At 38.8% G+C, this 17,176-nt stretch overlaps 1 long non-coding RNA gene across 1 annotated transcript in view; it reads left to right on the forward strand.

Moving 5' to 3' along the window:
* The window catches only part of LOC147652905 (uncharacterized), a 66,084-nt gene that overhangs the window by 24,558 nt on the left and 24,350 nt on the right, over positions 1-17,176 (forward strand). Inside the window, exon 3 of the long non-coding RNA XR_015287049.1 lies at positions 14,622-14,710. This is a non-coding gene — a long non-coding RNA (uncharacterized LOC147652905). The remainder of the gene's footprint in view (positions 1-14,621; positions 14,711-17,176) is intronic.

A 17,176-nucleotide genomic window follows, 5' to 3' on the forward strand; every position in this document is an offset into this window, starting at 1 on the left:
AGAATCATAATTGGGCCCTTTATTTAAATACCTTTTTTGTAGAAAGTTAAGAATTTTACTTAGGACTTGGCAGTTGACAGCTTTCAGACCTTGGACAGTTACATCTATTTTAAAAGTTTATCTGTAACTGTCTTTAATTATATATTTTTATCTCATTATGCACATTAGTTTTTAATTTCCCAGTACTTCTTAGGATGTGTTATCTTCTAACTTCTTGGTGCTGTTATTTTCTCATTTTCTGTATTGTCTAAGCCAACTTTTCCTTGAATTGTTTGAAATTTACTTTTTCAAGTAGCGAGACAGCTATTAAACTTAGCAGTATTTCTTTCTAATAGAAGAGCAATATAGCTGAAACCATGTTATCAATACAAGATCAAAACTATTGATGAATACACAAAAGTAAATCAATTTATGTCTATAAAGAGCATACTCCATTTAACAGATTCAATTAATACAATTTAAGCATTCAACCAGATATCACATAATATTTGCTGGTTTTTTTCCCCATCAGATGTCTAGGGAATGGTAAAATAAGCTGCCAAAATTCATTGTCAATGACAATATTTATTTCCCAGACATTTAAAGTAGGGAGTCAGTGTTAGAACTGATCAAATAACTCCATTTCTACAGAAGTCTTGGGAAGTATTTTCTGGTTTGTGCTGAAAGAAATCACAGTTCTTCTAACTTATTTTCTAAAACAAAGCTATGTTAAAATACCAGATCTGCACTCAAAAGAGCAGAGTTTTGTTTTGTTTCTTCCCTGAGGTGTCTGGAGAATCCATCCTGATTCATAAAATGTTTTTCTTGATAAATTCTTGAAATCAAGCGAAAAGTGCAAAGCATTTACATTCTGACAGACAAAAATGTATCTTCAGAAAAAGAATGTTTAATTGAAAATGTTCTTAACAGCACTAGTCTGAATGAAACTACCCATCAGTTTGCTCTTCATTGACTCATTAGAATGGTGTTAAATTTATGACTACAGTGAAAAAAAATCTGCTGTGGGTAATTGAACCCCTATTGTAAAGAATGGTGTTAAAATGTACTCAGTTATGCTCTAGGTTAATGTTATTTGTTAAGTCTCCTAAGAGGGATTTAGCAGTTAAGTTTTGTTTTCATAATATTAATTATTACTCTTGATACTGCCATGCAACCTCCTGGACTCACTGAGACTTTTCAGTGAGCCTGGATTGTGATGAGACTGCTCCTTAGTGGGTAAATAGTGCTAAAAGGGAGAAGCAAAGATTAAAAATGGAGCAAGTGGCAGGTGTAACACTGGGTGATGGACCCAGAGTCAAGCTTTCCCCAGATGTTTTCTAGCTGAAAAGTGATGGTGATTTTCTTGGGAGTGAGAAAGCCAACCCAAAGAGAATGTAGATCCAGCTGCTGAGTTTAGTCTGTAACTATGTGAAAAATACATTATATTTTTTGTGAGTTGTATCAGTTCAGATGGAAGTTTTTATAAACTTTCAAGTGTTTTCAGTATATGACTCAAGAAAAGCTCTGCTTTATTGGGCATAATGTACTTCCTCCTACCCGATTCTGGGAATTAAATTGCCACCAGTTCATCCAAAGTTTGAAGGAAAGTTGCCTAGGCATCTCCAGTGCTGTGGGAACAAACCCAAACACTTATATTGCTGATTCTGCTCTTTACCTAAGAGCTGCATCAAGATGCCTTTATGCTGGCTGTGAAGAAATATTCCTTTCACCTCACCAGAACCATCCTGATTTACATCCACCTGCTCTTGCTGCCCATTTTCTAATGACACCAGGACACAGATGCCTACTGTGCTTTGGCTCCATTTCAGGCTGGGACTAGGAGAGGGAGGAGGTTAAGAGACAACAGGTCAAAACATCTGAAAACCTCACAACTCTGCAAAAAATCCCTGACTGTACACTCAGTTTGCATGTTTTATACTGCAAATATATGTCATTGTACTGGTCCATCAGTCCTTCACACATCCTTTTTCAGGATATGAGTGTGTGTGTGTGTGAATGCATATGCATTTGAGAGAAATGACTGCTGTGGATTTTTTTTCCTTTGGTCCAAGTGCTATTAGACCAGAGATAAGACTGTTTTGGTAGCCTCAGCTGTTTTATTAACAGTGAAAGATTGTTCTGAACTGTGCCTACTCCAAACTTGTTTTTGCTATACCAAGCAGTGGTCCTTGCACAACTTCCCTTGACAGATTATACTTGTGGGCTTGTCCTGAGAATTTTGGTGAGAGATAAGCAATGAGATTAAGACCATTCTTATTTTCAGACTGTGATGTTTAGGTTTGATATTCATGTGAGCACAAATGATAAATACTTTTTCTAGATGTGGCCTCTGCAATGTGGGGTTTTGGGTGCCTTCACATTTTTTGATGAACAGAATCAAGCCTTTGCACAAGTCTTTGTGAAAACCCTGTGGTAGTTTTTCAGTATCAACAATGAAAACAACAGGTCTGTAGCCTTTTAAAAGGAAATGAGAATATTTTGAGTTATCAAGTTATTAAGAAGTTTGGTGCAATCAAAGAAGCTGAAAATGGCCTGACAAAGCAACTATTTAGTTATTATTGCCTTTATACATGTAATGTATTTTCAATCATATAATAATTTTATATTAAATACAATTATTTTATAGTCAGCATATAGTCAGAGATGAGGCCCACTTTCAGGAAATAATCCATTTGGCTGTGAGGGTCTGCTGGAATGATAATCTGTGCTTGCTACAAGTCTGAGAATGGCTCAGAGCAGAATCTTTTGTTGAACGAAAGGATGCTCTGATATTAAGTCTGTTTCAGCAGCTGAATCAAGCTAGAGCTTTGTAATCCCTTGTGATTTACAGTATCAGTTTAAAACTGAAATGTTATTTGATCAGATTTGAGGATGTTAACTTCCACCTTCTATAGCACTTTATCTGCATCTGACCATGTCCTGCTGAATAACAATTCACTAAAGAACGTGTATCAACCTGAAGTAATTTAAAAAGAAGAATTATGCAAATGGTCTCTCTTTATTTGGCTGTGCCGTGAGAGATCTTTCAAAGAAAAGAATAAGATGTAATTTCAACACACTAAGAAGTGGTGCTTCCAGGGGAAAAGGAAGTCTTTGAAGAAGCAATTTGTAGGCAGAGGTATTGTGCTAGACTGTGTAAATTGATGATTATTTACTAGTGAGCCTGTGAAGGAGAGAAACGCATGCCACCTTTTATCAATGGGTGGTTGCTGCATGAGAAGCAGAAATCATGATGTTTTTTACAGTGTCTGTTTTCACTTCCATTGCTTGCCAAGGCTGTAATGTTGATCTCTCCATTTAAATTACGAAACTAGAAGAAATAATTTAATGTGGCAGCTTCCTGCTCTGCAGAAGCTTGAATATCTGGGATGGCATCACTGTGTGATACAGATCATTTTTTAATGCCCTCCCAGATTATGAATTATTGACAGCAGAACTATTTTCACCCAGCTGAAGGCTAGAAGGTGTTTTTAAGTTTTGAAGGAAAAATTAGATCTTACACCTCTGTATGGGAAAGAGCTCAGGTGAGCTCCCTGTCTCTGAGAGGTTCCAGAATGGAACTGCACTCTTGTTCCCCTTTGCTCCTCATCCTCTGCCCCCTTGAGCCTTGTATCTGCCTTTGCCTCCCTCCCGTGGAAGAACAAAGGCAGCACTGGGGACTTGAATCCCCTGAAATTAAAGCAGACCTGGAACCCATCTCTTGCCTTGTGGGCAAGCCTGAAGGGCAATTAAGTGGTGCAGGAGAGCTCCCCATAGAGAGAAAAAGTTCAGTAAGGAACTTAGTTAAAACCTGTAGGGCATGGATCTTTAGAATCTTTAAGGAATGAATCTCTCCTTATCCCTTGTGCCACTTGCCAGCTCGGCATGTGATTGCTGAGAGCTCAAGCATTTGTGTGCAGCTGGGCTGGAGAAGCTATCCTCATTTTGGACTATTAACACCAAAACATCTGTCCAGACAATGGTAATGCACAATAACTCTGATGTCCCTTAAAACAGAGCAAAAATATGATGAGAAGGCTTTGAAACCTTTTTTATTTCTTTCTGGAGAGGAATATGTTGCAATGAATCAGCATACTTAACAGTTCTTAATGTATATATACACACACATTTACTTATTTACTTATTTATTTAAGGGATTATTAGACTTTTTCTGGATTTGCCCTGAAAATCCAAGTAAAATTGAATATCCAAATTATCACCACTGCAAGAGACCCTTTCTGCTGTTTTATCTCTAAGAAAAAATGCTTTCTTCATGCCAGTCCTCTGATGTACGCATTGCTGTAGATACGCCACTGTTTAAAAAATGGGCTGTTTACTGTTTGGATAGCTTCAAAGAGAGAGTTTTTTCCCCCCTGGAACAAAGCTTTTCCTTAGCAAGATAAGTACAAAGTGTTTAATAGTGCCTCTCTTCTTCGCTCTCAAGATTTCTCTTTCTCTTTTCCCCTTTATCTCTGCCTACTCATATGTATTTTTAAGGGACCCGATACACCGGTGTCATACCAGCTTAACAAATGATGCCACTTCCACATAATTAATGGAAAGACACTGATACCATTAGGTCAGATGTCCCTGGGACAAACTCTCCCATCCTGAAGGCAGAGAAGGGGTTGTACCACCTCGATGCTTTTGTCCCACTGGGACCTGATTTTACGGACTGTGCAAGATGAAGGAGCCAAAGGAGGGAAAAGGAGTGAGGGTTTTCTGCTGGGCTGAGTGTGCCAAACACCAGCCCTGAGGTACCAGCACTGGCTTGAACATGAGTGCAGAGAAAGCTCCACAGGACACAGTCTAAGGCTGTTGAGCTGCTCAGTAAAATCCTAGAATGATTTAGGCTGGAAGGGACTTAAAGATAATCTCATTCCAACCCCCACCACTGCCATGGTCAGGGACACCTCCCCCTAGACCAGATTGCTCATTCAACAAAATTGTTACAGAATATTTTGGTATTGTTAACAATTTCTCTTTCTCTGCCTTCAACCATCCTTTAAACCTTTAAAAATTTTCTGGTTTGCTTACACATTTTTGTGAGCTACCAGAGCTATCTTTAAATATTTAGTATGATGCCAGGACTTTTCGTTCCAGTGTTACAGTAAAAAGTTCCCTGTTCATTACTGGGTTCATACATTCTAGGGCAGAATTTTTGCTTTTGCTGTCTGACTGATGTAGACTAGCCAAATCAATCTTAACATGAGCAGATAATCCCAGGAAAACCATGACTAAACAAGAACTGCAGTAAATTATGTTTTTCTTGCAGTGAGTAATAGTAATCCTGTCATAATACTCATGTGTTATTTGTGTTGGGGTGATTTTAAAAGGTGTTGGAAGTAATACTCTGGAGAGGTGTAAATTTGATTGAACTACTCCATAGGAGTTTAATCTGGTCTGTAGTTTGGGCTAAAGCCTCTGGTTTCTTGTTCCTATCTTCTGAGGATCTCTTATTATTCCTGGCTGAAATGTCCACAGAATGTTTGCATATATATGGTACTAACAAGATAACATCATTATGCTTTTGTATTTTTTTATATGTTAGATGTTTTAGGTGACTAACATTTGTTTTATCTTATAGATATGGAACAACACATCTATAACTTGCTACTGTATTGAATAGATTAGATATCAAACAGGTATTGTAAATGAAATAGGTTTTGATTATAACTGTATAAATGAATTGACTATCAAGAAATAGAAATATAGAAATATTTCTCAAAAAGAAAGAAAACTGTATATAGCTTATAAACAGTTTATTTTTTCATTGTGGTTTAAATAACTAATCTAAATCTGAGATTTTTAAATTTTTTTATATTTTATTGTTACATCTTTATTTCATTGAAAACTGCAGGAATTTTAACAGACTGAATTATCTCAGCAACCAGGGCAAAATCTCTTTGCATCTAGATCTATCATACAGCTCTTGTTCCTTGTTTCAGGCTGGAATTGCATGCCCATTCGTTCTCACTGAGTAAATCACATCACCTCTTCCAGCCACCCATGTCTGCATGGTACCACAGGGGATAAGGTACTTATCACCTGCACTACTGTGCAGAAAAGGTTTGGGAGACTGAATTCTTCCTGGTTGCATTGGTTTATCTCATGTACCTGATGAGTACAAGTTAATGCCAACCCTTTCCTACACTACAGCAGAGTAATTAACCAGGCCAAACTCCCAAACTGGTGTGTCACGACTGAGCCCTTTGTTTCTGGTGTGCTTCAGGCCATATGGAAGCCTGGACAAGAAGAGAGCAGAAGGTTGTGGGGTATCTTGAATGCAGGGAGCTGAGGAAGAGAGGGACTGCTAAATAAAGCAGATAACTGTTTTCATTGGAACTGATAGTATTTCTGTTCCCTTGGTGCTTCTTCTAAGCGGATTATGCCTTTCAGTTAGAGTCTAGGACAGCTTGATTCATTGAGCTGCACCCACTTGGGGTATGATGCATTCAGATTACAATGCTTGGAAGAAGTTTGTTTGCTCTGGAGTGCAATTATAGTTTTTTACTAGTATTTATAGAGCCTCATCTGATATAACACAGCAGATTGCCAGTAAATAAATAAAAAGTACCAGAGGGTCCTGCATTCTGCTGCCTGGGTGTTAAACAAAGTATACAATAATCTTGTCTTCTACAGGCAGCAAACAGGTTCCTTGCAAGCCAATGCTTCTGCTTTTACTTAATGCTTAATGTTTCTGTTCTTATTCTAATTGCTTCTGCTTATTCCTTACTGAGTATTTCAAAGAAAACAGGGGTAATTGTACACAATTTAGAGCATTGTAATGCAACAAAGAAAATATCCTTTAGGTTAAAAAGGTTAGGATGTTAGGGTCAATGTTTTTATTTAAGTAATAATATACAAAAAGATGAGCAGTTATTTTGTAATAGCAGCAGGGTCAGAGAATATGGTGAGTTATTAGGCCTTTTTTGAACACTTTCTCAGTTTACAGGTTCAGGTAATGATGAAAGAGGGATGAAATTTCTGCACTTTGTACCAATTCCATCAGAGATTTTCAAATAATAATAAGAACAGTTGCATAGAATCCTTAATTTTACAATTACTGTGTTTTTCCACAGTAATCTATAGACACATGGACGTGCCCATGAATGCTTTCATTAATGAGTAAAAGCAAAGCTCTGATGACTTTATTAGCACAGTATCTTTGTCAAAACAAGTAAGAGCAGTCACAGAATAAAAATGCTCTCCAGCACACGAGTCTAAAAGTCTCAAGAAGTTGATTGTGTCACATGCTAAACACCCTGGGTCCACTTCAGTAACAAATTTGGGCCAGTGCTGGACCCCAGGGCTCGCAGGACCACTCGTGTGCTCACAGGTCAGTGCTCTGATGGAGTGGGGACAGGAGGGTCAGGGTGTTACAGAGCTGAGCTTTCACTGCAATAGGACTGAACAGGAAACAGGACACACTAAACAGGGCTGAATGCAGAAGTGGTGTGGTGAGCAAGATGCTGTGGTGGGACAGCAGATTTTAGGTGTGAATAATTTGCAGAGCATCCGTGTGATGGGGTGGGGGTGTCTGTGGTGGGTCAGCTCCCTGCATGTCAAGCCTGGTGCCACCACCTGGTGATGGATGGGTGTCAAGGAAGTGCTGTACTTGAAGTGTTAGATTCTTAAGCACATGTGTTGGATAATGTGCTAAAATGTGGCACAACTTTTTTAGTTCTCAATAAAAATATGAAGATGTTATTGACTGAGATATGTCTTCCCTTCAAAGGAAGTAACAGAAGAGCCACTGAGATGAGCTTTCTGCTTATAGTGTGTAAGTCAAAAAGGATTAATGGGAGCTGGCCCAAAATTGCTTTTTTGGATTGAATGTGGTAGAGTTTTGATATTTTCAGTGTTTTAATTTATAAGCAGAGTACATGTGACAATATTTCCCCTTCCCTCTATGGGAAAAACATTTCTGAGTGAATACATAAGCTGTTTTCAGATTGAACACCCCCAGATATTACTCCCCCTTGGAGAGGAGGTATGTTTTGCCAGATTCCAGCTTAGGCCAGGCTCTGGTGGTATTATAGTTTCAAGGATGAAACATGGTCTTCCTAATTCGAAAGAACTGATATAAGGATTGACCAGTGGTCGTGCTCTAGAGAGAATGAAATTTGGTACCAGCAGGTGCCAAAGACATACAGATGAAAGACCAAGTAGGCAGGAGTGGAGTTTAAAAACTAGATTGTTTTATTTTTCTGTAATTAAATACCAAATTTTATTAAATTTTTTAAAACATTAAACCATTTCAGGCATTCTGTTTTACAGGTTTCTCCAGAAAGTAATTTTTCATTTAAAAAGTCTTAATTTTAACACAGAAACAGTGAAAAGTATTTAATTTTTGTCTGTTTTTTTGTGCGAGGGAAAAGTTCTCCCTGGGTTGCCCATGCATTTTTCTGTTTATGAATCATGGGAAGAAAACTTACTGAAATGTAAAATAATTTTTTAGATGAAATTGTTAAAAAGGAAAATTAACCTTTGTAGCTTTTGGTTGTGCTAAGCTTTAACAGTGGTGGCAATTCCACAGTGATAAAAACATCCATGTTCATCATATCAGAAACCATAACAACCAGCTCCACCTTCCAAAACTCCCAGCACCCTTTTTTGGAGCAGGGCTTTGCCTGATGAGTGGTAAGGGAGAGCTGGTTCTCCATCTCCAGCCCTGACTGCAAACAGCACATTCCTCTTCCCTTTATCATCAAATCCTGTTCTTCTGTCTTCCCTTCTTCAGTGGGCTTGTGATTCAGGGATAGTCAGTTTCTTGTTTAGGCTTAACAGTGAGATTTTTATACAGCAGGGGTTGCTGAAGCATTTATCTTATAAGGAACAACATACATATACAGAATTGCAATGTATGTGTTTTTCAAACAGCTCTGAGAAATAAATGGGTCACTCTTGGTGCTTTCCAACCTTAAAAATGTCTTTTTCATATCTGTCTCACTTATATGCGCTATTCTGCTGTACCCTCATATATTTCTTTTTTGAAGTTTGAGGAGATATGTTTTTTGTTTCACTGTATTGCATCAAAAATATTTTTAAAGATAATTAATTAAATTGAAGAACTACAAAATATTCAAAGATACAGCATTCTTAAACCTGGGACAGTTTTTGAAGGCTTTACAGGATATAAAATTATCAGAAAACAAATTCTTCTTGATGACAAAAGATGATCTTATTCTCTATCAAGGGCAATGATAGAACAGCAGTCTTGGACAGATTTGATATTCTTTGAAGAGCAAAACTGTTATCAGTAGGAATTCAAGATAAAGTTTACTGTAGAAAAGCCCTGCTGACAAACTTAGCAAACATCAGTGCTTCCATTCTATGCCAGAATGTATAAAATGAAATGGTAAAGCCAGCAACAGAAGGCTAACATTAAAGGATAGTGAAAGAGAATTGCTCCTGTTCACATCCTAAAAAATAAAAGCATTCATAGGGTTTATTGGAGGAAAAAGAAATCTCATTTCCATACAACTCAGATAAAAAGGAAAGCTACATTTCATAAATCCTGTGGAAAGCCCTTTATGTCTACTAAGTTTGGCCAAGGGACCCAGGTAATCCTTTAAAAACTAATGAATTTTCTTTAAACCACCAAAAAAAGAAAGAAAAAAAAAATCAGGCATCCTCTTGATCAAAATTCTCCACAGTAGATTACCTTCAAGTGATAAATGAACTCCCAGAGAAGATGAATGAGTGGCATGAACCCCTGTATATACTATTCACTAACTGCAGGAAAGATCTTAATTCAGCTGAAAGGAATTGTGTCTTGGAGGGCTGTCAAGCTAAAGAGACAGAGCATGGATGATTACATTCAGCATCTGAGAAACTTCAGCATAATTGAATCAACTAGGTTAGATTTAACTGTGGAAAGATCAAATGAGTAAGTGAGAGGTGCAAGGTACACTGTCTTGTTCTGCACCCTTGGTGACTTGACCAGAGAGGGAAATGGACTGTACTTGAATGGAGAGGATGAGGAGTTGGGATTTATTAGAAAAATGAAGAACAGACAGTGGAGGTGAATTGGCAGAGAAGTGGGTGTTGAAGTTGTCACAATCAGAAAACCAAACAAATAAAAAACTCCAGAGGCCGACCACAGGAAACTGAATTAGGGCTGAAAACTGCTTTGAATACAGGCTTGAGTATTCTCAGCCAGCCCCACTGTGCTCCCACTGAAGTGAAAAGTCATTTTTACTCAAGAATTTTACCAGGACATGAGTATCAGAAATTAATCAGAATTAATTTCCTTGTAATACAATTGGCACAAGTATGGTGGAAATCTGAGAAGTGGTGCCAAGACTCTTGAGTTTGAGCTCAGTTTTTATGCCAGAGGGCTTCCTTTGGCCAGGACAATGCCTGTGATACCCTGGTTCCTCCCTGCTGTCCCTGCTCCTCTCCTCCTCAGCAGCCAGAGGGAGGCTTGTGTGTGCTCCTCCCAAACTTGGGAAAAGCCATTGTCTGGGCATTTTTATCATGGCAATTTGTCATGGAAGGTAAAGAGGAGAAGGTAAAGATGGTGTTGGTCCTGAGAGCTCTGCATGATGCTTCCCTTTGCTGGGGAGCAAGAGCAGTGTGGGTGCTGCACCAGCTTTTTTATAATCATGTAGCATATTTCTAGTGATAAAGGGTAAACATTTAGCAGTTACTAGCTATCCCAGTTTTGTTACAACTAGTAGATAATATCTGTGTCTCCTGAATTTCCTTTCTGCTATTAGAATATGTTCTTTCAAATAGCAAACTGCCTATCACTTACTAATCTGGCCATTGTGTAACTAATACAATAAATATGTCTCCTGTAAAGTGCAGTGAAGTAATGAGCAATTTAATGAGTTAAGCAAAGAAAGATAGAAAGTGAAAATAAGAAACCATGGAAACTAGCCCACTAATCCTAGCAGAGTGCCAGCAGACTAATGAAGACAGACGGAGAGTGAAAATGAGAATAAAAAGGAGAAACAGCTCACTGAAGGCAGAGATACAAGATATCTGTGTCTTTAAAAGATTTCTGTGTTTGCTCTTTGCACTAAGCCAACATTTCCCTTTTCCACAATTGCCAGAGAATGGTTTTCTGTCAAGGAAAGTGAGTCAAAAATGCTGTTTGCAGCCAGATCCTTTTACTGGCCTTTGATTCCTGATCTCCTGTCCCAGATCTCACAGTTGGTTGGAAATTGCAAATAAATGGTAGTATACAGAGATGTTAATAAGATGACCCCTCTTTCCTTCCTCCTTTTTTTCCCCTAGATTAAGAAGTGATGAATCAGCATCAAAACTCCATGACCATGTTTTTGGCAGAAAACATAAAATATATAATATACTACAACCTCTGTAGGTGCTGAAGTAATCTTGGAGTCAAGTGCAGACTCCTGTAGCCATGGTCTCTGTTGTCTCAGACCAGACCCTGATCCAGTGTGTGTGCTCTGCACCCGAATTTAGCTGGGGCTGGAATCAGACTGTCCTCATTTCCCTTGTCTCTGGGACTTTAGCTCCACTTGCCCAGTGTTTGACAGAATGGATTTTGCCTTTAATAATACCTTGGAGTGACAGGACACAGGCCTGTTTTCAAGGTGTTCAGGCAGATCTCGAGACCGTGTCAGGTAAATGAGGCTGTTTATGAGGGATCTGTTATAGCCAGTTCAATAGTTTATAATTTAAGACTGTGTTCTAAACTAAAGGTGGGAACTCTCATGTAGTGGGTTAATACATACATGACCTTTAGCACATCCTGACCTTCCTCAGCCTGAGATAATGTTCCAGAACAAATTTATTGTGTCAGGGAGATGATTTGTCAGCCAGCAGAAGTAACTGGTAGGAACAAAAGGGAGTAGGGACTGAGAGGAGTCTGCTGGTTGGGGATGTTCTTTTATTTATTCTCTGCATCTAGATTGTAATTCTTTATGTGCAGTGTCTGAATCCCTACCTGTCCTGGGACTGAGAGCTAATGAGCACTTCTGGCTTTGCTTATCTTCTGCTTGGACTTGTAGTTTCTCCAGTTGTCCCTTTACCCCATAAACTGGTGAGAGCACAGCTCTTTGTCTGCTTGGCTCTGACCAGGTGCTGCCCACAGCAGCTCTATTTGCCATGCTGTAAGTTAATAAGTAATAATTCATCTGTAAAAATTCTTCCTTGTCAGAAGCTTGGCAAGCAATATGCAACTTTAGAGAATTTTTGCACATGAAATTCTGTATAAATTCAGATCTAATCTGATCCTAGACACTTTGGAAAGCAGATTAAGAGTATTTGAGGTTTTAAGTCACTTTATTGAACTTTTAAAATTTTCTCTGTGTTAAATGATATAACTAGAAAAAAACTCTTTACAACCAGTATCTTCTATAATTTCAAACAGAATGGAGGTTTTTATCAGAGCAGGGAATGCCTCAAAAAATCACTTATTGTGAATGTTTACTTGACTAAAAGTGACATTGAGTCAATGGTTATGTTTCTTTTTTCTGACTACTTTGTGACTGTTTATACACCTCACCTTCTATGTGATATCTAAATGTGTTAAAATTTTATAGAAAAGGACCTTTGAAGTGGATTTCAGAATCACAGAATCTTCTAAGGTGGAAGGGACCCAAAAGGATGATCCAGTCCAGCTCCTGTCCCTGCACAGCAGCATCCCCCAGAGTCACACCCTGTGCCCGAGAGCATTGTCCAAACACTCCCTGAGCTCTGTCAGGCTGGGGCTGTGACCCCTGCCCTGGGGAGCCTGTTCAGTGCCCAGCCACCCTCTGGGGACAGAACCTTTTCCTGATATCCAACCTAAACCTCCCTGGCACAGCTTCAGGCCATTCCCTGCCTCCTGTCACTGTCCCCAGAGAGAAGAGATCAGTGTCTGTCCCTCCTCTTCCCCTCTCGAGGAATCTGTACCTGCACTGAGGTCTCCCCTCAGTCCCCTCCAGGCTGAACAGACCAAGTGCCCTCAGCCTCTCCTCACACGGCTTCTCCTCAAGGCCCTTCACCATCTTTCTTGCTCTCCTTTGGACACTCTCTAATAGTTTAATGTTTTTCTTTTATGGTGGCACCCAAAGCTGCCCCCAGCACTGGAGGTGAGGCCGCCCCAGCCCAGAGCAGAGCGGGACAATCCCTGCCTTGCCCGGCTGTGCTGCTGTGCCTGATGTCCCCAGCACAGGGATGTCCCTCCTGGCTGCCAGGGCACTGCTGGCTCAGTTCAACTTGCCCCTGAGCAGGGTCCCCGGGTCCCTTTCCATGGCCCTGCTCTCCAGCCCCTCATTCCCCAGCCTGTCCGTACATCCAGGGTTGTCCCATCCCAGGTGCAGAATCCGGCGCTTTCCTGGTTGAAGCTCACACGGTCGGTGATTGTCCAGCCCTCTCATTTGTGGGGGTCTCTCTGCAGGGCTTCCCTGCCTTGGAGGGACTCAACAGCTCCTCCCAGTTCTGTATCATCTGTGAACTTGCTCAGTGTCCCTCCCCGTCTCCTGTCCAGGTCATTCATGAAGATGTTGAAGAGCAGAGGGCTGAGGATGGAGCCCTGTGGAACCCCACTAGAGACAGGCCACCTGCCTGATGTTACCCCTTCTTTAGGTCTTGCAGCCACCCACAGAAACACACATATGTTGATGTGACCTCGTGTGTTCCATGAAAATGGAAATGTACTTTTGAATATGAAAATTTGCAACTCATTAGCACAGACAATCTGCAGTACTAATAGAACACACAGAATTATCAGCAAAAAATGTGATGGAGCAAGCAATGGTGGGATTTTGGGGTCCTGTGTTGTTTTCCTTTTTTCCTTGCCACAATTTCTTTTCTCTTGGCAAAATGGGAAAGAAAACAGGTAAAGGAGAAACAGAAGCCAAGGAAATAATATTTACTGAGACACCATGGTTTTTAAAGCTGAATTCAGATATTTTTTGTTTAGCATTTTTACATATAAAAATTATATAATTATAATTTATATTTTGAAAAGGACTTAAAAATATTCAGTTATAATATGTCACTGTCTATAAGCACAATACTGTTTTTCCATTTTTCTTCCTCATGGGATCTAGACCCTCATAGTCATATCAGCTGCTGCAAACACCTCACTTTTATGCAGGTCTTTGCATCACATTTAAAACATTGTAGATATGACACAGGATGAATTGCCTGTCTTAATTCTCTAGCAAAGGACAATGGTTTTAATTTAAGGATCAAGTTCACCCATACTTTTATGAAATTAGCTCTGAAATTATATGTCTGCAAATATAATGCTGCCCTTAGTGTGTCATAGTGCTACTGAGCACATTAATAAATTATTGCTGTCTCCTATGATTACAATAAAATATTTTAAAATTAAATCCAGAGATGCAATTAAATTAATGGACTCAAGGAGAAATATAAAGCTATAGGATGTAGCAGTGTAAAAGGCTGTTTCATTGTTATGTGAGCCTTTTGAGTATCAGATGGATTTTCATTATCAAGAGATCTGAATTCTTTCAGATCCCACTTTGACATTAAAGGCAGGATACCATGACAGTAATGCTTAATATTAAGGTACATATATACTCCATAGCTAAGAAAGGATTCTCATTCCTGGATGAGCATTCCAAGCTCAGAGAGCTCACCCCTATTTTTCAGTGTATTCCTCTCTCCTTGCCCCATTTTATGAAGTTCACCCACTGATTCTGTCTTTCCAGAGTCCCCAGGGAAGCATCAGAAGTTACTTCAAGAGCTGCTGTGAAGTGATATGAATAACTCTTATTCCTGGAACTCACGTTCTTATAAAGTAAGGACATTGGGAACAACAAAAATGAGGGGATGAGTCTAATGGGGGTACCCTGTATTTAGGTTTAGGTGTTCAGATACAAAGGCACAAGAACCTTCTTCAGTTACAGCACCACTGGGTGTCCTTAATTGGAATCTCTTCCCTTGAAGAAAACTGGATTTTTGCCATTGCTTAATACAAATATTTTAATGCAATGGGGATATGAGCTCAAATACAGGACAACAAATAATGTTTTCTATTTTAACTTTAGTTGGTGCAAGTCTGTGTATTTGAAAGGCTGAGAATTTGGCAGAAGAAGGATATCAGCTTGTCAAATTAATCTCATGCCTACTGCTTGTGTTTTTTTATGGTAGTGTCTTCCTAGCAAATTAGTCTCATAATGGTCAGTGTTGACTGTGGTCAGATGTTGTTCTGTTGCTCTATTTTTCCTGAAGAATAGGGAGAATTTTTACAGGCTCTAGTCCTAAAGTAGTTTTGCAGTGCCCTCTGAAATATTTTGGTGTATTATACGAGTGATCATACATGAAGTATCTTTGAAGTAAATCAGGCACAGTGGTTCAATACCATTTTAATTGAATTGTCTTTGTATTTAAATTGAAATAGTCAATTGCAGAGGTATGTTTTCCCAGGAAACCCAGTTGGCAAACCAAATTTATTCTGTGTCTAACAGAAAGAGACCTGCATAAAATTACAGAGCCAGGAGCCCCAAGAATTAGATGTGCATCTTTCCCACAGCAGACTGCCCCTTTAAATTGGTTTCAGAGAAAGAACAGTGCATTTATAATTTAACTTGTCCTGAAGGAGAACTCTTCTCTGTGGGAGGATCCTCTTTAATTACAACTTCACAGTAATAAGATGAGAAATGAGCAAGCAAGAAAGTACTGCTGGAATGAGACATGATAAATCAGTTTGTCCAGGAAGCACGTTTATACCAGATCTATCACCACATTCAGCACGGCACTATCTTTCTTATTTCAATAAGGAAATCTCATGAAGAAATTTTAATTGCATACTATTAGGTGAAAGTCAATGTCCCATAATGAGCAAAGTGAAACCTGTATTTTTTCTTCTTTTATCTTCATGCTTTGAGTTCCCAAGGATTAACACAAAATGATTTGCCCTTAAATTGCACCCTTTTTTTTTTTTTCTCCCTGTTCATTTGTCTGAAGGATGTAGATTTTAGGTAATTTAAAAGGCACCAAGCTTTTGCTGTATGCTTCATGCTTGCAAGTTGGGAGTCAGATGGGAAAAAAATTTCCAATTTTCAAAGTCTCCTATTGTTAAGGGTGACTGAATGGCAGCCTGCAATTATATGATTTCAATGTAATTCATTCAGTAGGGAAGAGGTTGGTTCATAGATGCCTGGCTTAAAAGATTGGCATTGCTGTGTGATTAATTTCCAAAGTTTGGAGGTATTTTCAACAGCATACAAAGGAAGCATGTGACAGTGACATTTTCTGGATTTGTGCTAGGATTGCTTTATAATTGAAGTGCTGGGCTAGTGGGGATCACATTATCATTGCAGGTTTCTTTTTCTTAGGGTGAATGTATGTTTGTGTGTGTAAACATATAAAATATAGAAATATGCATCCATAAATGCACATGTGCATATATGTATATGTGAGCACATAGACATGTGATATGTGGAAGTGTACCAGGGGATTTTATTGTGTAGATGTCTTGCACTTGCCCCTTAAATGCAGATTTTCAAGAGTTACTTTTTTCTCTTTCACATAAGAAAGCTAATGATGAGGTTCATTCCTGAAAGAGCTGTAATTTAATGCTTGATTTAAGATATTTAAGCAAAAAAAAAGTATTTGTTTTTTTGAGTGAATTAAATTTGTGAATTATAATTACAGGCAAAAATTGCTATAATGGGAATGCTATTATAACTGGGAAGTACCTTCTCTACAAGTTTTTTTTTTTTTGGTCCATTGTTTGTTATGGTCAATGGATTCCCTAATTACTTATATTTAAAGCTGTGCCAAATCTTCATTATCAGACATCAAACCACATGAACCTTACCCACACAGAAAAGAGCTGAAATGAATCAGGAATGAAAAGAGAGTGCTTTCAGCTTCCTACCAGAAGAAAGATGAACTACATTTCTACCTCAAAGGACAGAGAAATTGAGGGTGACACTCTCAAAAATTTAAATCAAAAAAGTAGTACATGCAATTTCCATGTCTCTTAACTGACTTCTCAATTTTAAACCTATAGGTTTTATATTGCAAGTTTTGGGCACAACTACCAATCAGAATGATCCTTTGAATAGACAGGCTCTTGTTTTTGCTGTATTTATATGACTGTGGGAGGTCAGCTTGAAGAAGGAAGCTACACTGTGAGGGAAACCTGGAACTAAAGCTGGCAGTGCTGCCTGGAGCTGATTATAGATGAAGATTTTCTGATAAATTGATTTTTTTGTTTTTTATTTTTTCTTTCAGAAGAAAGCAGGTTGGCTGTTGT

The sequence above is a fragment of the Cyanistes caeruleus genome, chromosome 5, assembly GCF_971803275.1.
Source record: "Cyanistes caeruleus chromosome 5, bCyaCae1.hap1.1, whole genome shotgun sequence".
Lineage (NCBI taxonomy): Eukaryota > Metazoa > Chordata > Aves > Passeriformes > Paridae > Cyanistes > Cyanistes caeruleus.